Source organism: Oenanthe melanoleuca, chromosome Z (genome assembly GCF_029582105.1).
Source record: "Oenanthe melanoleuca isolate GR-GAL-2019-014 chromosome Z, OMel1.0, whole genome shotgun sequence".
Taxonomy (NCBI): Eukaryota; Metazoa; Chordata; class Aves; order Passeriformes; family Muscicapidae; genus Oenanthe; species Oenanthe melanoleuca.
Window position 1 is genome coordinate 20293812 of NC_079362.1, and position 23039 is coordinate 20316850.

The following is a 23039-nucleotide window of genomic DNA, read 5'->3' on the forward strand; positions in this document are numbered from 1 at the left end:
GGCAATCAGAATACTGATTTGGAGTTCTTTGCTAAAATTTTCTTCTGTCTTACACAGCTTTTTTCTTTCTGTAATTTCTTGAAAAGTTAAAGTGAATTTCAAAATATGTTTGGAAATTTTCATTCTTCTTGTTGCAGGACAGTGTTTTTTCTTAGTCAGTGGAAAAAACCCAGTTATTTAAGGAGAGTAGCATCTCTATCTTCATTCTCCTTCCCCTTGTCCTTTCCTGTCCAATGCAATCCACCTTTGTTACCTGCTGCTGGCCTCACTTCACTTACTTCTGCAACCAAAAAGAAACAGAGCAGGTGCTCTGCTTCTGGCTACAGGCTGGGATGTCCTCTCCATTTTCTCCTTCTAAGTCTAAACCAGAGCCTATAGGAGACAATCACATTGATGAGCAGTAATTTGACTTCTAAAAACTAGAAAAAGGTTCTAATATATTTCACAAACCATTTTATGCAGTATTTCTTAAGGTAGTCTATGTTTGAGACTTCTAGGTACCTTAAGAATGAACAAAATCAATTAAAAATAATTTAAAAGAAATTAGATGTAGACTTTCTTCTTTAAGCTCACTTTGAATTTCACCCTTACTCTTGTAGAAATACATTTTCATCAAACTTTTTCTACTTTAACAGTTGCTTTCAAAGTACTTTGTATGAGTAAGCATTTAAGATATTATCTTTAAGAAAAGCCATGCAATATAGAAACTGTTTATGTAGCTGAAGAGTTCTTTGAAAAATAAAAACAAAAAAAAAAACAAAAAAAACCAAACATGCTGTGAGGCACAGCTGCAAAGCAAGTTTCAAAATATTTCCATAAAGCTATGATCAGTATTTAAAGTTACCAAAAAAAGACTCAATTTCTTTCTCTACCCTGAAAGTGGCTAGTACTCCATTTTTTTCTGTCAACTAAAGTGAATACTCAGCATGAAAAGCATAAGCAGCAATTTACTCCAAGGTAAATTTCCAAGTAGTAGAGACACCATCTAAAATACATTTTCTTCCTACATTTCTGCATGTAAAGTCAGGAAATTCTGTCTATGTTAGAGAAAATTATGCTATTTTTCTCAGAGACAGCTACAAGGGGCATAAGAAGTTTTTCTTTTTTTCAGGTTTTATAATACCTGCAGATTGTGCAATTTTTTCCCACTTTATGGGCGGATGTTCTTTAATATTGTAAAACACCTCTGATAGTCCACAGATTTGTGGCATAATGATGCCTCACAAAGCTGGACTGCAGAGGAGATCATCCTGTCATCCAAGGGGAGGAGTGAATGAAACCCATTAAATACACTAGAACTTCAGGGAAAAGAAGTTCAGGTAAGGTAAAATTGCTTTAGTCAACACCTTCTAGATGAGAGGGCGCTTGCTATGGATAATAAACTCTTCAAAACATTATTATCTCCTCCCAGCTCTCACCTAAGATCACTACAAGTATTCTAGTAATGCTTCTAGAGATGTCTCAATGGAATTTATTTCCTCAACAGCATGCTCTGAAAATTCCCAGTTTCCTCCTAGTTCCCTAGATAGGCTTTCATGGACATTAGCTCCCAATTAAAAGAAGAACTAAGCAAAGTTTTTGGGGAAAAAAGAAGAAATCTACAAGAGAAAAAAAACTTTAATTTTCTGAGTATATATATTTCATATTATAACTTATACTGAAGTTTTTGCTGAGTTATTGAACTGTTTCACATGAGCAGAGTTAATAATATGTTTCTGATAATTTTTAAGCAAGATTTTTTTCAAGAATTATATACTTCACCATAAAAGTAGATGAGTAATAGCAGAATTTAGTAATAATAATAGTAATAGTAATAATAGTAATAATTTTACACTTTGTACAGTGGAATTCTGTAATGGTCCAAGCATAAGAAGAAGAAAAAAATTATGTGTCAAATAGACAAAGCCCAGAACAAAGAAAGATGCTTTAGAATAGGTTTTCTTTGAGGGAGTAGAGGGAATTTGTTTGGTTGGTGTTATTTCTTTTTAGAAAGTGACTGGGACCTAATAATTTTTTTATGGTATCCAGAACCAAAACTGTCATATTACTGTGAAAGTCACATTCCACCTAATCCAATTTTCATTTCTTCACTGCTTGCATCAATGAAAAAACATCTCTTGCTTTGACAAATCAATTTCAATTGTGCCTTCACCAAAAGAGCTATTTTCTCATCAATACACTCTCCAATGAGTATTTGGAAAAAAGCCATCAAAGTGTCTAAGAGTATTACAGCAACATTTCCTTTGTTTTTATTCAGGCAAAAACTTCTTCAATCCTTTGATTATTTCTTCAGTAATCATTTGTTTTATTAACCAAGAGTCCTACATCACTATGGACACACCTGGACATGCACTGCATTAAAACAAACAATAACAAAACTGCTCTGCAGCAATGAAATTCCTGAATAGTTTGTGGTGTGAAATTGGGATTAAATGTATATATTACCTGTAATTAAACTGCAGTATTATCTTCCCTGTTAGAGGAAGACCACCATTGTAAACTGGCACCTTTTTAAAGAAAAAAACTATAAAATCTACTTTTATAGATACAACTGTAGGTTTTGGCTGTCTGTAACAGATGGATATGGCCCAAGAAATTAAGCATTTAGAAAGGCTGAGAGGAGCCTTTTGGTAACCCCATCAAAAAATTGTCAGCTAACACTATTTCTTGGCAACATGGAAATTTCCTGGCAATGTTAAGACTGTAATAAATGTCATATCCCCTCTGTACACAGAAATTGGGAAGGAAAATGTGCAGCACTTTCCTGTATGCTTCCCTTTGAACGTTACAGGCACGAATGGGTGGGCAGGAGGGACACTGAAATGTGACGGTGATGGAATTTTTTGGATGAGGTGGAGTGGGATAAAGGAAGGTTTTGCTGATTTCTAAAGAAAGGAAAAAAGTAAAGAAGTTATAGTATTTCATAAATGAAATTCTTTTCTCCTACCTGCAGAAGAGCAAAGAACATTTTCACTTTTTTTATTATGGTTATTAAGTCTAACTTGCCATTGATTTTTAAGAAGGAAAACCTACTTTCACTGTACTTCCAATTGTGCCTCAATTCTCCAGGGATGTTTTCTGAGAGAATCCAACAACCATAAATATCTTTGACTTTTTAATGCATCACAATATCAATAATTTAAAAGGTTATTCTAGAGGAAGTTTAAAAATGCTCTACTGGTTTTAATGTTACAACACAATGCCCCTTTCTGCAATAAAATATTTGTGCATATGGTATACCAGATATCTTTATTGAGCTATTTACTTAATGTTGGGACTTTTTTCTTTGTAAACCTTTTTATCTTCATCTTTCAGTAGTCCAAACTGTTTTCAGCAACTGGAAAATACATTTGCCTTCTGGGAAATTCTCCACAGTGTTTCTGAGCTCTGCACACAATTCTAGAGTTTTATATAAAAGACTTTAATTTCCTCTCCATTTATTTCATGGTTTAGCTTGGTCAGCAATTGTGCTGCCTAAGGTATAATTCCAAAATTGCCATTAAAGAATGAGCAGATACAGGGTTGAACTAAGTTAAGGAATCCTGCTAAGTTTTTTTACAAGGCCTGGAACTCTACAGCTACAGAAAAATTTAATGGATCTGAGTCTTTATCTATCCCTAGATGTTCAAAGAAGACAACCTCAGAGTTAAACCTGATAGTTGTGAACCTTTGATGCTTTGTATAGGTATCTAAAATTGTATTTTCTTCAGCTACCTTATAGGTAACCATGTGTTCCTCTTTTAATTTCTGTAATGTTTATTGGCAGAAAAATCACATGGCTACATCCAATTTTTTTTTAGATATATAATGAATTTTTATTTTATAAGTATATAAATATATATGTGTGTTTATATATATGTATGTATACATATATATAATAAATGATATATGTATATTATTTATCTCATTAATATATGAAATATGAGATTTATATCATATTCTGATCACATAACTAGGGATGTTAGTACAATAATAAAAATGTAATTAATCTAAATATAAAAATTTTTAAAGTGTAAAGAAAAAGTTTATGTTTAGACCTGTAGGTTATATTTTATATGATGTATATAATTTTATATTATATATATTATAAAATATATAGGTTATATTTCATATGATGTATATTATATTTTATTACACAAAAGAATTGGTGATTCTAAACCTTTTAATTACTTTTATTGTGAAAAGTAAAGCCTATATTTTTAAAGCTCTTTAATAGAACTTACAAGAAATGGTTAAGAAATATTAAGAGGCATAGATAAATTAACAGAAAAATTGCAATTTAATTTTGAAGGAGGAATTAAGTGGTGATTTTTCTCTCTAAAATTCTTACCTTCCCACACAATAGTATTGTATAAGCCAATATTATTCTAATTTTCCAAGAAAGATGTTATGGTAGTTTGTTACAGTGGTCTTTCATTTAGGGGTAAAATTTGTTCTTAAGGGTTTACTTTTGCTCTTCAGCTTGCATTACCATTGTTGCAGTTTTTGTCAGTTCCCTTCTTCACAGAGTATCTCCAAAGTAAACTTATTTTTCCCTTAAAGGAATTCTGGAAAACAACTACTCAGGAAATTAATATAAAGCTATATATTATATTTCAACTTCTTTTGCTCCATTTTGTTGTGACCAGCAAGATTTAATGTGTTGCCTTCTATGTCAGGAAAAAAAAAACATATACCCAACACACAGTACAGAGCATCACATGAACATATTTCTTCTTAATTTGGCAAAAGTTCTCATTTTATGTTTTCGCTGGCAAACTGCAGTTAAAAGTGACTCAGAAAATATGTGTTATTACCCTTTCATTCAGCTTTTGCCGTGCATAAGTTATTCTTTTTCTCATTTCTTTGAATAAGTTTACTCACTGACATATTCTCCTGAATGCTCAGTCTACACACATGATGAATGAGTGACAAAAGGGAGGGTGGAAACCGTGCAATTTTTCATCTCCACAGAGTTGAACAAGCTCTTCCCAGAATTATGGAGACTTATGACTGCAGAGGTTTGATTTTAATGTGCAAAAAAATTCATTTTATTGCCATCACTCATCCCTTAATTAGAAAAATAATTTTTGCATTACATACAAATTGAAGAGGAAAATTTGCCTCCCACAGATGTCAGTAGCCCACTTGCCACTCAGTTCAGTAATTTCAAAATTGCTGCCTGATGCATTTTTTTTCCCCTCAGAATTTCTCATTCTCAATCTATTTTAAAATATAATACATGATACATTCACAAAACAAAATATTTCTTGCTCTTAGTTACTGAGATTCTTTGCATAACAAAGTCATGTTTGCACAACAAAGTCAAAGTCAAATCTCATTGCACCTCTAAGTTGTCAACATCTAACTTTTGGTATTTTTTGTAAACTAGAGTGAAATTATTAATTTTTGCCTGATTAATGTATACTGATGAATCCAGTCTATTGTTGTAATCCTCACCTACTTTTTTATTCTCAACACTCTATAAACCAATATAGAAAGGGTTTCTTCTACATTTTTCTTAAATTTCAAGCCTCAAATTGCAGTTAAGGGTTAACCCAGATGTTCTTGCAAGCCAATTATTTACTTTAAGTTGTTCATCTAATATCCCTCTAATCAATGCAACTCCAGGAGGTAATTTCACCCATCATAAGTCAGTTGACAGAAATAAATGGATTAAACGACCCTCCACAAGTATTGGCTGGGATTCACTGAGGGAAGAATGAGTCTAGCTAGCATAAACAAAAATGTAACTGTAGGTAGTAAAAATTAGGTCACAAGTTTCTCATCCTAAGTTTTGGAGAAGGTTTTGATACAAAATTACAATAGATTATTATTACACTTTGTAAGAAAAAATAGTAAACGCTCAAAAAAAAAACAAACTAAAGTGCGCTTTTAAGAGCTTATATGCCTAAAACCATGGACATCTTCAAAACTTTATCCTTTTTACTTCTACTATTTCCAATGATTATTTGTATCAGCTTTCCCAACATTCAGTTTTGGTTTTAATTCAGAATCCAGACATTGGAAAAAGTAGTGCTCCATCTTTTCCTGGCTAATTTCTCATCTTAACCTCCTCTGTACAAATTAATATGGCCAAGCTTAATTTATTGTGGAGATTTTTATTTTATGTGTCACCACTCCCTTGAGCTCCCAGTTCTCTCCACTCCAGGTTCACAGTGGAGCAGTGACTCCACAGTCACTCTCCCTTCTTCCTAAATAAATGTCTGCCATCATTTAAGTACAACAAGCAGTACATATTCCAAGGCCCAGGTACTCACTCATGATGGAAAAGCAGTGTCAGTATATAGATATTTCTTAAGAAATTATTTCCTGCTAATTAATAAAGAAACTGTAAATTACCTGAAAAAATATTAAGTCATATCAGCTGGGGTACCCAATAAGTATTTGCTGAATCAGAAAATCTTTACATCGAAAAAAGGTTGTTCAATGCATTTCTATACTTATTAAGAGAGAGAAAATATTGCTTTTTATTTTTAAAAAAACACCACCCTAATGAAGTTCAACCTGTAAAAGATCAATTTACTCAAAGTAACGCTTTTCTAACCTAAAAGACTCTCAGTTTCTTCAATACTACAAGCTCACATTGAGAAATCTACTTCATTATGTGCAGTAAAATTTGATTTCTTCTTTCATTCCTTGGATAATTGTTGCACTTATTCTACAGAGTCAGGCGTGGATGACTGCAGTATGTACACTGACTGAATATGTGAACATATAGATAGTGTAGAGCAAATTGGGACCAACAAGGCCACACACAGAGAGTGCCTCTGGTCCCACCTATCTCATACTTTACTCATTCTTCAGGGTTTCTTCTAAGACAAAGCAAACCTCAAGAACTGGGAATTTTTTTAGAGATCACAAAGCACTTGTAATGAAACACAAGTATTAGAGAGCGTATATGGTTTTCCCACACCAGAAAAGAGCTAATAGGTAATGAGGAGGGGAAGAAAAAAATTAGTTTCTGTGCTGTGTATTTAACTTGTCTGGGCTGTATTTACTGATGTTTGATTTAGCTGGACACACGAACATTTACAATATTATACAGCTCATCTACAAGCAGTGCTGTATTTGTTGTTTATTAAATAAGGCCTTCAATGAACTTCAAAAGTGACAGATAATATTTAAGAAATCTTTTTAAATTATTTTTGATAGTCACAGTTTCTGTCATTAGTAGGGCAGACTGACAAATTATCAATGACATGTTTATGCTACCACTGGTATTCCTTGGCAGCCAGAACATGGAAGCAGAATTTTTAGAAAACAGTATGTGTACAGCACAGTGGATGTTTGCCATTTGGTTATGTGCACTGAGTTTGCATTAATTAAAAGGGAGTGATGGTGAGGTGCTCCTAAAGTGGGCTGCTGGTTTTGTTGCAAGCAGGAAATGCCATGCTTCTTTGGTCTCTTCTGGGCAGCTTCTCCTCGTGACAACCATTTCATTTTCCACGTCACCAGAGGCTCAAACACAGCAACACACCATCTTCTCCGAATTGCAGCTGGATTTGGACTGGATTTCACCTTTCCTTGGTAGAATTTTCACCTTTCCTAGGATGATTGCCTGAAGCTGGCTGTGGGAGGCAGAGAGGGAGCAGGGCAGGCTGTGGTGGGAGCCGAGGCAGCCCCACCTGCACAGTGCTGGGACTGCTGGAGTGCTCAAACCACTGGCAGCTGATCTGCCTCTTGCTGCTTCCCAAGGAGTCAGACAGCCCAACAGCTACAGGATTAACAAATGCACGACACATTTGAGCAGTCACCAGGGTGGACACACCATGGATCCTGGATTTGACCGTGAGGTGCTCGCGACATTTCCTCTAATTCAGAACATTCACTCCATTTCTGGACTGAACAAGTAGACTGAACAAGACTCTAAGGCTGTAGTATGTGCTTTCAAGACAATGAGGCCACATCTGAATTTTCTTTTACAGGGAAGAGTCCCCTGTGCTTTCTGCTCTGTCGTGTTAAGTATTTCACAGTCCACGCAATGTAGAGCAGTTTCCTGAAAGCTGCATTTGCAAAATATACCAACTGCCTGCTAAAAAAACAGAGATCCAAGTCTCCTGCAAATGTGTAAAATTCCAGGGAGGTTAATGTGGCCATGGGGATTTCTGTTCCTACACCCAGAGAATTGAATGCTTTCAAAACAGAACGCAAATACAGTCTTAAAATATAGTCATAAGACCTAATAATAAGTACTGCACAACAGTATGAAGGATAGCATGATAGCTGGAGGCAAAATGAAGTGCAAAAGGATGGGTATGCACTTAATATTTGCAATGTAAGTACTGTAATTACTGTAATTATATATACTATCCTCAATATTGTGCTCTGTGTGATAGCCAAGCATCATTCTATAGTATATTTATGTAGCAGCCTTCTCTACAGCTTTCATAACTTGCATAAAGATAAAATCACATCAGGATTTTGGAGTTTGCTGCAGTCAAAAAAAAAATCACTGATCTTCAAACACCTCCTTGTATTGCATTATCTTACCTGTGAGATTTTAGTTCTCCTGATTCTTTTAATGTGTTCAGTCAGTCTTGGTGGATACAATGTTAAACCAGTTTAATTTAAGTTCTGAGATTTGAATTTAACTCTTTCTTTTTTCTTATAGTCTTTGTAGACTATAATCTGTCCCTGCACTACTCAAATAACTACAATGTGATTACACATTTTTATTCTCCAACTTTACTTCTAAATGACAACAAATCAAAAAGCAATGTGCTTAATGATGAAGTATCACCCTCTGGCTTAAAAGTTTAGGCCAGACTTTTGCAAGCACAAAAGCCAGAGTTACTTCCTTAATAATGTACCATTTTTAATATATTCAATCTCAAGCATATATTCAAGAAAAGAACAGATAATAAGCCTGAACTAACTCCTGTCCTGGTAACCCAAATGTCTCCTTTCATTTTGGAAAAATCACTTTCTGTTCTGATACAGCATCTAGAGATGTTAGAAAGGAAAATTATTCAGAAAAGTGGTTCAGCTGAAACCAGTCAAGAGACACAGACTTCTCAAAACAGCCTTACACCATCAAGTTTCAACATGTTCATTTATCCAAGAGGTATATAGCTACATTTTAGAGGGATCTATACAAATAAAAGATGACAAGATCTACCATATTAAGGCATAAATGCACCAAATGTGAGACAAAGTTGGACTGCTGAGTACAGGTCAGTGCTGAGAACAAGTGATGTCTCTGTAATGGTGTTACAACCCACCCACTGAAAGGCTACTTTAGAACACCTGCAAATTCTGGCCCTGATGTAGAAACTCTGTTCACAAATGACTTTATAAGAACTGCAAAAATACTGTCTATTCATCTATTAATCCCTACTGATGTACTGTAGACAGTGTTGACGCTATTACCAGGGAAAAGCAGTTGGGTTTTGCTGAAATTTTACAAAATAACTTGAAGTTGGAGCACTGTTTCTTTCAATACTTCAGTAACATGATAACATAAAGGATATCTGGAAACAAGAAGGGAAAACATCAACACTCAATTTTAGCAAGAAAATGTTATGTAATTACTGAAGGCAAAGTTCCTTCCTTGAAAAGCTTAACTTGCAAAGCATGTAACACATGTTTACTCTAAAGCCTTCTGTGAAAAATGATTAGCTGCAGCAAGAAATCACTGTGTATGTGAAAGTAGAATCTCCCATATGGCACAAAGTGCAGGTATAGAGAATATGATGACCTCATCTGCTAAATACCATTCAAATCAACATTAAATTCAGTGCAGTTTATAACACTAACCTACTTATCCATCAAATGTAGCCCTAAGGACTTGTCATTGGAGCTGATCACAGTCATGACTATGTAACACTTTGAAATTCTTTGAGCAGGCAGATATTTTTTCAGTTTTTGTAATGGTACATCTGAATACTTAATATTTATTATTTCAATTCTCTGCTTCATTGGTCAATGAAATAATACAATGGATTACTTCTTGCTCTTCTGTCCTTGGATTACATAATTGTGAATTACTTCGAAAGAAGGGGAAAAGAAACGGATAATTCATCTGAGTTTTTCTCTCATGGAAATAAAATGAAGATAACTTGCAAGACAGAGATGACTGAATGAGATAATAGGAGGAGAAAACCAGGTCCAGAGAAATTTATAGCATTTAAGTCCTGTTTTGCTCTTTGACAAAGAAGCCTGACAAGTCTTTAAAAATATATAAGCTCCTTCTTGATAGAAATAGAAAAAGACACATGAACTGTATTTCTGGAAAATGAGTGCTGCCTTATCACATCTTTAGAAAGTAAATGCACTAATGCATTCTTGAAAGAATGTATATACAATTATCTTTTATTCTGACTTTAACCTTTATTCATGTTTTACATTACTTTCACCTAAAAAGAGGGAAAGACAGAACAAGGACACAACAGTATTCCTCCCAGCTTCAAAAGAAATAGCTTGTAACCCACAATTCATTTTTAGTTCAGTTGTGAACAGTCTAAGTAACAAGTCTAGCAGGCTTGGGTTAGTTATTAACCTAATTAACCTAATTAACCTATTACCGTACCCTGAGCATGTTGGGTTGGGTATATTATGGGAGGCTCCCACAAGGAATGGTGTGCTGCTCAGCCTTGCACTGACCAACAAGAAAGGTCTCAGCACTGCAAGGGTTGTGGGCAGCCTTGGCTGTGGTGGCCAGAGAGGCTGTGGAGTGCAGCACTGAATGAGGAGGGGCCAGGACAGAGAGCAAGATTATGACCTTGGGCTTCTGGAGAGTAACTCTGGCCTCTTCTGGGAGGTGTCCTGCTTAGAGGGACCCCATGGGATAGAGCTCTAGCAGAGAAGGGACTCCAAGAGTGCTGGTCAATATTTAAACACCACTTCCTCCAAGCTCAAGACCAGTGCATCCCCATGATGAAGAATCAGACAAAGGTGGCAGGAGACCTGCATGGATGGCCCAGGATGTCTTATTGCCACCATAATTAGGGCAGTAGATACACGTGGAATACTTATTTTAATGGCAGATAAAAGCTCTGTAATGAATAAAAACTAACCCCTTAATACTGGTGTATTACCAAGTTATCACAAGATATTATAAAATGCAAAGAGAATTTTCAAATGGAATAGTGACTGAAAAATATCTGATTTTGAAGATTTCAGTATGGTAGCCCCACATAGTGATATAAAATTAAATTAATATTTATATATTTAGTATATAAATATTTCATTTTCAAATTTTTTTTCATCCCTCAGAAGAAAAAATTCAGGTTGTTTTTTTTTCTTTCCTGTCCATTCCCTGTTCAAAATATTTTCCTTCCAGCATACTCCCAGATCCGAGATAATTCTCAAAACGTAATATCCCCTTTGAGGCTTTGGATTCTTTACTGAGCATTTTTTTTTAAAAAGTCAAATTTATCCACAATGCACATACTTTAGTCCCAGTTATGTTTATCTTTTTTTTTTTTTTTTTAGTTGAAGAAACAGAATAAACCACAATTGTATTCCCAACTTTGAATCCTGTAGCATACTATTCCAGAGTGTATCTTTTCCTACATGTGCTGATTTTTAGCTGTGGTAGAGTTAATTTCCTCCCCAGTGGCTGGTATGGGGCTTTGTTTTGGATTTGTGCTGAACACAGGGTTGATGATACAGAGATTTTTTGTTATTGCTGAGCAGGGCTTATACAGAGCCAAGACCTTTTCTGCTTTTGTATTTCCATGCTGGTGAGGAAGCTGGGGGTGCCTGGGAGGCTGGGAGGAGACACAGCTGGGACAGGTGACCCCACCTGACCCAAGGGTTATTCCAGGTATGGGACATCGTGGTCACTACATAAAGCAGTGGTAAGGGGGGCAAAAGGAGGAACTGGGGGCACACTGGAGTGATACTGTTTGTCTTCCCAAGTCACTCCCTGTCACATCTGATGGAGCCTCCTGCTCTCCTGGAGATGGCTGAACACCTGCCTGGCATAGGAAGCACTGAATTCACTTCTTGCTTTGCTTTTTGTGTATATGGCCTTTGTTTCCCCTATTAAATTGTCATTCTATCAACCCAGCAGTTTTCCACTTTTACCCTTCCAGCTGGGGCTTGGTGATGTCTGGGGTTAGACCCTGACTCTTTGTTACCTGGATGATTTATCCACAGTTCTGTACAGCGCATTTGAAATGCTCTCCATGGAATCATCTTAATGTCTTAATCTTCATTCATGGATGATCAGATAAAACTTGTCCAGTAATTCTCAACAATTAAAAGATAATAGGTAAAAAAGGAGAAACTGAAGGAAAATATTACTTACTGACAAGACTAATGTGTTTTGTGCTGTGCATGCTGTACAGCCTCCATTGTCCTGGGGAAAACTGGGAAGTGAACTTTCTTGTAAGATTATTCCATCTAAAATGTTTACAACTTAGCACAGAGCAATCCCTTTATGGATCAATGCATAGATTAGTAAAGAAAAATCTAATTCACCTCATAAGACAAGTTCCACAAACATAATCTTGATTAAAACTGTGCTTTTGTCTCCCAGAAAAAAAATCCAATATTTTATTATTTTTATGCAATGCTTACTTTTTATCACTGCTGTTATCACCTCAGCTGGCAAATCAAATGGTATAGCTCAAAAATGTGGTCTAAGACCAGAATCTATTGTGTAGAAGACGAGGTTTGATTTTGGCACTTTCTTTGTATTTTTCCCTATCACAGAACCTGCTCATGATCGCAATTTATTAAAATATTATGCAATATTTGTAGTAAAATTGAGACATCATGACATTGCCCATTTATTTATGTGTTTTGAGCTTCCATGACCCAACTTGAAAACATGCATATTAGGACAAAGACAAAATATATGAGCCTCTTGAGCTGCTACATAGTTTGCATGACTAGCAATCTCTGCACATACTAAGACCACAAAATGTACCCACACATAATTCACACTTGTCTACCTAAAAAAACTATTATTTAGGATGTGCCTGTCAATTTTTAACTTTAAAATCGTTGCTCTGAATTATGGGAGACACTGAACTCCATAGTAGGCACAATGAGATATTTCCAAACAATTATTCTTGGATGCCTATCTGCTCTTTTCCATTTCTGATTATAGTCTGATTATAGGGATGGATAATCAATGCAAGAAGTGTTGCCTACAGGATTTTCAGGTCAGAAGAGATGGAGATGCCTACCAGTCCCTACAACATTTTCTCACCTTACTCAAACCAACATCCAAATGGAGACATCTGAATTTAAATGTTTAAAAATGAGCACAATCCTCATACTATGAGTTCAGCAGCACCTTAGTTTATATCACTGTATGATGTAGTCAAAACTACATTTCTCTGTTTACTACACTTCTTCTGCCTAATGGAGACCAAACCAAGAGTGTTTCACCTCACACAGACCTCCTCTTCAACAAGTCCCATGACATACAGACTTCTCTGGCTGAACCAGCTAGGTGTGCTGTACCTCTCAGTAAAGCATTCAGAGATGACTCGTGTGTTTGAAATAAAATAGTGTAACAGATTTCCCTCATCTTTAGCTGTTTTTGTAGTGATTATCCCTGAATTGCTGTCAGCTCTTTGCAGCTGCATGGAAGATTTAACTGCAAATGACAGAAAGAGAGGTAAACAGTAATGATAAGTAGGACACAAGATCACAAATTATTTTCCTTGCTCTTACCTGAGTGCTTCATGCCTTTGTGTTTGCCCAGCTTTTAGATAACTCTCAGGACACAATAAAAGAAGGCAAACTCCTTTTCAGCCCTCTGAGAACCCTGGAGCACTGACCACTCTGTAAAAGGACCTGGCACCTCAGCAGAGCAGACCACATGAGACATTTTTGAGATCAGTTAGAATGAGAAGAAGAATTTGTCACACTATTCACTATTCACCAATTCTTTCATATTTCTAGGTCCAACAGTCAACAGTGGAGATGTCAGACATGAAGTGCCAGGCTACCTTCCCTGTCACCCACAAAGAATTAAAGTCTTAGCTGATGACAATGATTTATTGAGCCCTGCCAGTATGATAGATAATGCAAAGGGTGGGCCTAGCTAACACAGAAGTCTAAAGTGGAAACAGCTTTTTCCATTCTTAGGCAAAAGGTTTCTATGACTGCCAACACTAACACATGCACAATACTTACACATCCCTCTGCTAACCCAAATGAGTTAATTTTTCTTTTCACGCTAGCTAATCCTATCAAGCAAATTATACCATGAGAAAAAGAGGTTCTGTATTCCATTTTTTTCCATTATAACTGCTTACTGGCTCCAATAGGACTCTTAGCTCCCTGATCAAGAACAGAGAGTCAGAAGATATACACTTTCAGCTGTTAGCTGAGCATATTACCAAGGAAATTCCAGGCAACAGCCTACAGCTCCTACACCAAGCCAATGTTGCATAGCCTCCTTTCAGAGCAGAATGCCCCTATTTTATACTGGCCCACCCAGTAACAGAAGCTGGCTGGGAATGACTGCTGAAGATCTGGAAGGAATTAGAAAGAGACACCAAAGATCTCATCTGTAATGAGATTTTAATTCATTCCAGGCTATACAAAGGAAGGAGAGAGGACTTTTATGAATTTTTGAAAGTTACTTGCAGATACAGGACAAAGGAGTAAAAGCCCAGTCCAGTGAGTCATTGAGAACATTTTATTTGCAGTGAGTCACTGAGCTTCAGAGCACCCAAAGAACATTCCCTTATTTTTCTTATTTCTCCAAGAAAATTGTGGTCTGCCAAATTATACCTGTTTAAAAATAGTAATAAAATAACCTGAATGTCTTCATTAGTGCTTCTGCTCTATGTTGAAATTTGATTTTTCAAAAACTCTAAATAGGCACTTAACTCAGATTTTATCAAGTGCCTGTCACCACATTTCCTTGTGAGTCATGGGTTGTGTCAATGCCTTCCCTTTCTGTTCCTTTTGGAAATGTATCAAGACTAGATACAAATTTGGACTAAAATGTATTTGAGACAAAGAACAAAATAAATTGAGAAAACCACAGCTCATCTGGAAAACTGTTGAAAAAGATAGCTTGAAGTCAGCTCCTGAATTTTGAAGATATTTTCATACCACAGAAGTGGAAGGTGTTTCTAGAAAGATGATACTTAAATTGTTTTTAAGCAACATATGTATGTAGTCTGAAGCAATGAGCTTCATTTATAGTTTCAGCCTCAGTATTAGGGGTGAAACTAGAAAGGGATCACAGTGGTATCCCAAATGTTGCATAAAATGTATTAGAAGGAAGAGAAGCTACACTTTGTCATTTAAAAACAGTGCCTGACCATTATCCCTGCTTCCTCTTCCTGACATTACTTTTTCATGATATCTCTTGATACCCTGCTCACTGGTTATTACCTTCACAGTACGATGTTTCTAAACCTGTCCTGGATCAAAGGGGACAAAAAGGTTCAGAACACAGAGGCAAGGTCAGGCACCAATATGAAACACTATCATATTTCATGTATTTCTTGTGAATTATTAAAGTGATTTCTGGTAAAGTCACAAATGATGTTACAAACTTGCTTTTAACCTACAGTGTCCTTCATGGATACAGCTCATCTCATTTAACTGAATCTCCATTACCCTCAAATTCCACTTCAGCCTCTGAGTCTCTGTGAAACGAGTTGCCAAAATGCTTGTATGCATACTTTGACTTTTATGACTGGGAATTCAGTGCTGATGACTAATGGCATGTTCAAGTTTACCAGTTGCCCATTTCACTGATGCAGTAAGATACACACCTCACATACCCTCCAAAGGATGTCATACAAAGCCATCTAGCCACAGCCTAGACTTCATGTCTCATCAAAATCTTTATTAATTATTCTCTCACAGTTCTTAAACCCACAGTTTAAGATCTCTTTGTATCTTCTTCTCTGGCCTCTCTGAAGAAGCTAGAATTCACTCATTCCTCTTTTTGTTGTTTTAGCTAATTCCTAATGTCTCAAAAAAGCTTTCTTTCTTGAATTGCACCTGTTTCAGGAGGGTATGGGCATTCAGAACCTGAGATATGAACACAGTTTATGATCTTAGAATACTACACATTATTATTTTATTATATATTTATTTTTTAAATAAAACCTCAGAATAGTTAAGAATTGGTTTAAAATTAGCCCCAAAACTAAGTAGATTTCTTTGTAATGCCTAAATTTCCACATTTATTATCAGTGCCTTGTGGCAGGCCCAGAATTCAATATACGAGGGCCGTAATAAAGTCCTTAATACTGTTTAAAAAAAAAATTACAATCAGTGGGAGAAAGTATATGCAATGTTTATTTTTTTTTTTAATGTATTGGCTTTAAAACAGAATTATTTCATGAACAGTAGAAATCCCTGTGTTTATGAAAATGAAATATGGCAGGGTTACACCAGTGTCAACAACCTAAAACACTAAATCCATTGCTAATGCATGCATTTTCCTTACCAGTTACTCTTCCTGCAGCTACCACAGCCCAATTTTTTAAAGAAAGGCTAAGTATTTTCCTATGTTAATTCTGTGGTCCCTCTCCAGTCATACATTTACCACATGCAGAGCATTAGAAGTCAACTCAAGTTCTTGTTATCAATCAGTGGACATATGTGTATCTAGAGTCTCAACATTAGATTCTTAACTGGGTTTCACCCTTAGTTACAATTGAAAAAGTTTTATTTTATTTCAAAGGAGGTGCTACAAAAACCGCAGAAGGAAAAACAAGAAAGTTGGCAAAAATACAGTGATATTATGAAACTCATTAACACAAAGAATCTAATTAAAACAGTGGAGAGCTTTTCATCACCAACAAATTAACCATTTCCTTAATACATATTGGATGAGAGGCTGTAACATCCCACAGATGATCTAGAGGAACATTTTTTTCCAGTATGAAGAACAAAATCATTTTAAGCATCCATCATTTTCAAAACACACTAGGAATCCAAACAGCTAAGAAAAGTGCTGTGCTGTGCCCCGGTGGACAAATGCAAATAACTTCTATTCTGTTCAGTTCAAACAGCCCATTTATGGAGCTTGCCTTTTTTACTTGGTGTGAACTGAGTATAAAAGCATCACAAAGTTTCCAGTCCTTAAAATTTATATTTGGACATTCATTCAGGGTGTAGGTTTTTCACCTTATGAGAACAGTTATCATGGTCATCTGTTATTCAGTGTAGCTTAACTGATTGTCATGAGGCTGAGGACAGGGTGGTTCTGCTCACTCTTTCAATCTTAATCTGCTGTGTTTCACTGTAAATTATTTCAGTCTGAAATGCTTTAGCTGTAAAATGCAAGTAGAGTTGGGAGAATGGTGAGATCACAAATAAGTAACTGGCAGTTCATGAAAAACTTATACAAGGCTTTGTTTAATGCACTGAATTTTGGCCAAGTGAAAGCTACCAACCAACATTTAAAGTTCTCTCCTGTGTATAACTGAACCAGCTCTACCATCTTGAGAAATAACACAGAAGATAACACAGAAGAACCATACAATTTACTTATTGTTCACAGACATTTTCCCTGTTCTGAGACAAGTAGTTTATGTTCTTGTTGGTCATTCAGACTCACAGAGAATGAGGGTTGCACTTCATTTTTAAAAGAAAGGAAGATTATGGAGGTATAGGATACCTTTGATGAGGTCTAACACTTTTCCAACACAATCCTGTAGGCTTTGGGAGCATAATTTTACTACCACCCCTGCATGTATTTGGACCTGGTGTACCACACAGGACAAAAGTAACAGATCCAGTTCCTGCACTGCTCATTGTGGACACACAGTTCATGTTGTAGTCACATCATCTTTTGGGGGCAACCTGTTTTCCAACCAGGACAGCACCAAATTAGCAGATCTTCTTTGAAGGATCTATGAGCAGATGACATGTCCATTATCCTCAGAGAGATGGGCTTTGACACCTTAACATGTAGGCAATTCAGTATTACTCAAGAGAAACCAGCTTACTTCAGTAAGGCAATCAATAAGGCAATAACACAGCCAGGTCATTTACAACACCAAGAAATATGTGCTGACTGTGATGGACAACTTGTGTCAGTGGTAGAAACCTTCATGGCTATATCAAAACTGGAACAGATAGTGTATATTTTAGTTCCAGGATTACTGAAACCATAGAGTTGTTATTCTAACTCAATGCCTTTCAACTAAAAGGTGGTTAAGAAGCTTGATTGAAAACAACTCCTTTTGCCATTAGAATTCTGTTTCTTTGCTTGATGCATATTGACTTATTGAGAAGTCCAGATGGTTATTATCCACTTGGATAAGTCAGCTCAAACAAATTTTAAAATCCATTTTGAAATACCATATGGACTCTTTTGTTGGTGAAATGCAAGCCCAGTTTGGGGGTTAGAAAAAGAAACTAATCCTTTTTCTCAGAGGGAAAAAAGATATAATCACATCAATATTTTGGAAACCTAAATTAATGCATGGGAGATCTCTTCTTTAAATCCAAGAGAGGTTGTCTTTGTCCTTTCACTTCATACTTGTAAGTGAAGGTAAAATCTGATGTAGGAAGACTTGCAACTATGTGCTCGTCTGATGGAAAGCCTGAATAAGTTCAAGATACAGATGTTATTCACTCATATTGAGTAGAACTAACTGGTTTACTTGTCTAGGTTTAATCCTCTAAGTATCATCCTTCTTGACACTTTGTTACTTATATTTTGTTTTGGTTTTATTTCTTAGATGAATCACTATGTGATATTCAATGTTTGTCAAATAGAAAGAAATTTTGCAATTTTGGGACCATTTCCAACAACTAGATTTACAGCTGGCAAAGAAAATCACTTTCTTTCATCTTAAATTGTACTTGGTATTGAAAAAAACTGCTCAATTATTAGCAGTATAACTTTAAGACTTTGAGCCACAGACTGGCAATTTTGATAATGGAATTTAATGGGGTAAGAAGGAAAGTCTTGCAGGTTTAATGAAGTGTATCTGTATAAGGCTCAGCTTGATACAAAACATTTCCAACTGCATATTTCAAAACAATTCTTTTCAGCCTCTAGAATAGAAACACAGTATTAAAAAACTTTTAAAATGTTGGGGTTTTCTTCCTAGGCAAAGTAAGAGCTGGTTCAAATGGCAAGCATCAGGCAGAGAGAGGGCCATTTTCTAGTGAGCAGGCATTCACATGTAAAGGCCTAATGAAAGAAGAGATGGGGTCTCTTTCTGAAAGCTGAGAAACTGTTAATTGCAATAGTAAAAGAAGAAATAAATAAACAGAAGAAAGAATTTGTTGTTCATTTCCCAGGCAGATATTGTTTAATGGAAGGGACCTGCAGAGCATACACAGGAATGCCTTTTTTTCTTATTTCAATGAACAAGAAAAAGCTGTTGTTCATGTTTGTTGGTTTTTATAGTGAAGTCAAACTTTCTGACACTCTAACTTTTCCCATGCATGTTTCCTTTCTGTGAGAAGGGGCCTGAAGCAAAGCACAGGTGATGTAATGACTTAGCAGTGCTTCAAAAGAGCACTGTATTGCAGTGAAAAATTATTATTTCTGTTTTCTCCCTATTGCCTCTACTGAATTTTTTCCAACATTATTGTTTAGCAATGTCAGAATCTGAAACAGTGTGAAGGTCCAGAACAGTAACTGATAAAATTTCTTACTTTGTTTTGAGCAGGTGAAATAACATTTAAGAGTATTGAGAGAACTTTGAGCTATAATGGGATCATTTTAATAAATAAATTAATTCAGCCAGTTATTTACATGTACTGGCCTTTCGTTGCTCTACCACAATGTCTTCAAAGACCAAAACAGAGTTAGGTCAGAGAGTAGGAGAAGTAAGAGAACTGTCCAAAATTATGGGAGAAGAGTCCAGAAGTATTTGCTTTATTATTTTTTAAGGAAAAGTAGAAAATACAAAAATTATCTGCCTTCATTTTCTGGTTTTACATCTTCCAGTTCTGTATGAGCCAAAGGTTGCAATTCATAGTCTGCAGTCCTTCCCACGTTAGATTCACTGGTCAGGAGCCATAAAATCATCTTCAGACATTTAAAAATCTTCCAATACAACAAGAAAATGATAGCATTTGTAGTGTTTTGCCTCTTTCTCATTGTATGTGGTATAAATTTGGATCCTATTTAGGTGGCTCCTAAATTACTCCTCTACCAATTTTTTGTCTGAAGAAGAAATAGGTTATTTCCCCAGAACATACTGTATTTTTTTCACTCCTTTCCCCTATTTTATAGAAGTGGCTTAAACAAAAGAAAGACACAATCATAAAAATATTCTGGATTCTGTTTGCAACATACAGCATGCTAGAAACAGCAGAAGTTCTGGAGTTAAATATAAGGTCAATGAGATTAAATATAGTTGATTTTAAATCCTTTTCCAGCAGAGGAAGCACACATAATCAGTTCTCATTATCATTAAACTATTCCTGATATCTCCTCTGGTCTCCAAAAGTCCCATTCAAAATGTTTCATCTCTTGCAATGCTTTACATCTTTAATCACTGTTGGTGTGAGCAGAAGCAACATCCTTGCCCATCTCACCATGTGTCAATTTAGGCCTGAAACTTCAGCTCAGTTACTTTTGCACCAGAAAGCCACCACCAATCATGTCACTTAAAATAACACTGTTCTTTTAATTTATTGCATTTAGTATTTTTCATGTATGTCTCATATTAACAGTTGCTTCCAAATCAGCAGCTTGAACATAAAATTAATACTGAAATATTTCTGCTTATCTTTGTAATTCTTTACGTCTTTAGTGAGGAATATAAGGTGATGTCGACATCATAAATATCAGGTGAATGGAGTCACTCTACAGCAAAGAAAAGGAAGAATCCTTCCTCATTGTTGGATCTGAGAACACAGAATTCATCTTGTGTGCCCAAAGTTTTCTGCTGGCCAAAGCCAGTGCAACAGAGGGGCACTGCACACTTTGGGCAGACAGCACTGAGAGGCAAAGAATCATTAACAGACACAAGTGCAAATGCACATCACAGAAGTTCTGTGCTGATACAAAAGTTGTCAGTGCATCTGTGCTGCAGTCAAGACCTGCTCTGTGCTGTCCTTGTGTGCCTCTGGGGCACTGTAGCAACTGGGGCAGCACAGCTCAGACCCACCACTGCATCTTCCCTGAATGTACTGCAATCACCCATCCCAAACTTTCCTCACAGACTGTCTGGCCTGGAGGCAGCCCTGTGTCAGTTTTGTGGTAGCTTTTCTTCTGTAAGGGCACAAAAAGGCTCAAATCTTTGAGGTATAAATGTGAAGCAATGTGCACGTATTCTGACACAGAAGATACCAATCCCATCCTTTGCTACATGAGAAAAACATTTTATTCCCATACAAACTTGTTTTACAAATTAACCCTGTGCTTGAATCTAAGTCAATGAAAAAAGGGAATGTTTCTCTTTACATGAACAATTCTGTGAGAAACCAAATACATGCTAAAAATGTCCTGCTGTCTGCATACCAAAGTTGCATCAGCTCATCTCAAAGTCTCCAGGCAGCCTTAATTTACAAATGCAATGGTTACTTCAGCTGCAACAAGTCCTGAGAATGCCTGCATACTGTAACTAATGTAAAACCATTCTTTTATTCAACACTCCCTCACTACTCAAAGCTCCCAAAACTCTCCTATCTCTGCAAAGTCTGAAAGGAGTTAGTGGGGTTCTTCCATTCGTTCCAAGAACCCTTGCACGAGAGTGAACCCTGTTGAAGTCTCACATGAAAAGTAATAGGAGACATACCTCTACTTTAGAGTCCTTTGTGGTCTTTTTCTTTGGTGTTCTAGGTTCATCAGGGACTTTTCTTTAACTAGCATCAAGCATATTTTTCTTTTCCTGTATGCAGAATATTTTACACTATAAATTTCTGAACAAGTGTGATATGGTGGTATGGCTGAGATTTAGAGAAAGCTATTGCTCATTTTGCAATCTGAGATTATTGAGATAACATCTCCAAGTAAGACAGAATTTCCAGATTGACATTTTCTTCAGTTTTATTGAGAATACATGCAACAAGAAAATTTTATATTTACTTAAGGGATATTGCAAACTAGGAAGTAGATATTTCTTCTTTGAAGACTACACCTTAAGATTATTTTACAAACTGTTATAAGATTTCATTTTTAGATGAAACTCTCTACTCCTCCTAGTCATGTTTGATATTACCTACAACTACAACAATTCAGTTTCTCTTAATTTCTGTTTCTAATCACCAATTCTATTTTAGACGTGGTAGTTAATAAAATATTAAAAAAAAAAAAAAAAAAAGCACCAGAAACTATCATTTGGTTCAAAGAAGTCTAAAAGTAACTTTGGACTCTACAATAAAAACTTTAAAATTAGGTGTGAGAGCACTAAATCGGTCATCAATAGGAAAAAAATATTAATAAACACACAGAAGTACAACAGATATATGATGGCTGCAAAATTGTAAAAAAACTCCCTTGTATTATACTAGCTCCTTTAAATCTTCTTTTTCATTTGTTCAACTTGTTGTAATAAAACTTTTCATATGATGACTGCAAAAAAAATTTCTTCACATAATCAAAAAATCCTAGCTTAGCAGAGGAAAGCACTTAAGCTGCTATAGAAACATTTGTAAGTCCAGCTATCAGCATCTACAAATAAATTATTTTGATCATGTTTTTTCAGCTATATACAAGACTATATAAAATCTTCTGACTTGCCCCAGACAAGTTGCAGGTACTCTTTACAGGTCGTTTATATATTTTTCTTGCAATAAAGCAAGAAGGAAAATTTGACAAAAGGAAGCTGAGTAATAAAGGGTCAGAGAATTTAAAAGGTGTAACAGTTGCTGTGGCAATTTTCACATACATTCCTTTAACATCTTTTAAAGTGTTCATTAGAGGGGTAAGCAATATCCCTCTAGTCCCTGGTGGAAAATGGATTCACCCCTCCAGCACAGCTGGTCACTTCAGTACCTGGATCCCTTCCATGTTTTCTAGAAACTGTTGTGAAGATGGAACTAAAAGCTGGCTGAAGAGCTAAACATGCTTGTCTTTTGAACTTGGCTCTGTGTGTTTATGTACGTGTGTGGGTGTGTAGGAATGCATATACACAAAGAGCTAGATAATATATTGCTGAACGTAGTATGCAACTTTATTCATATGT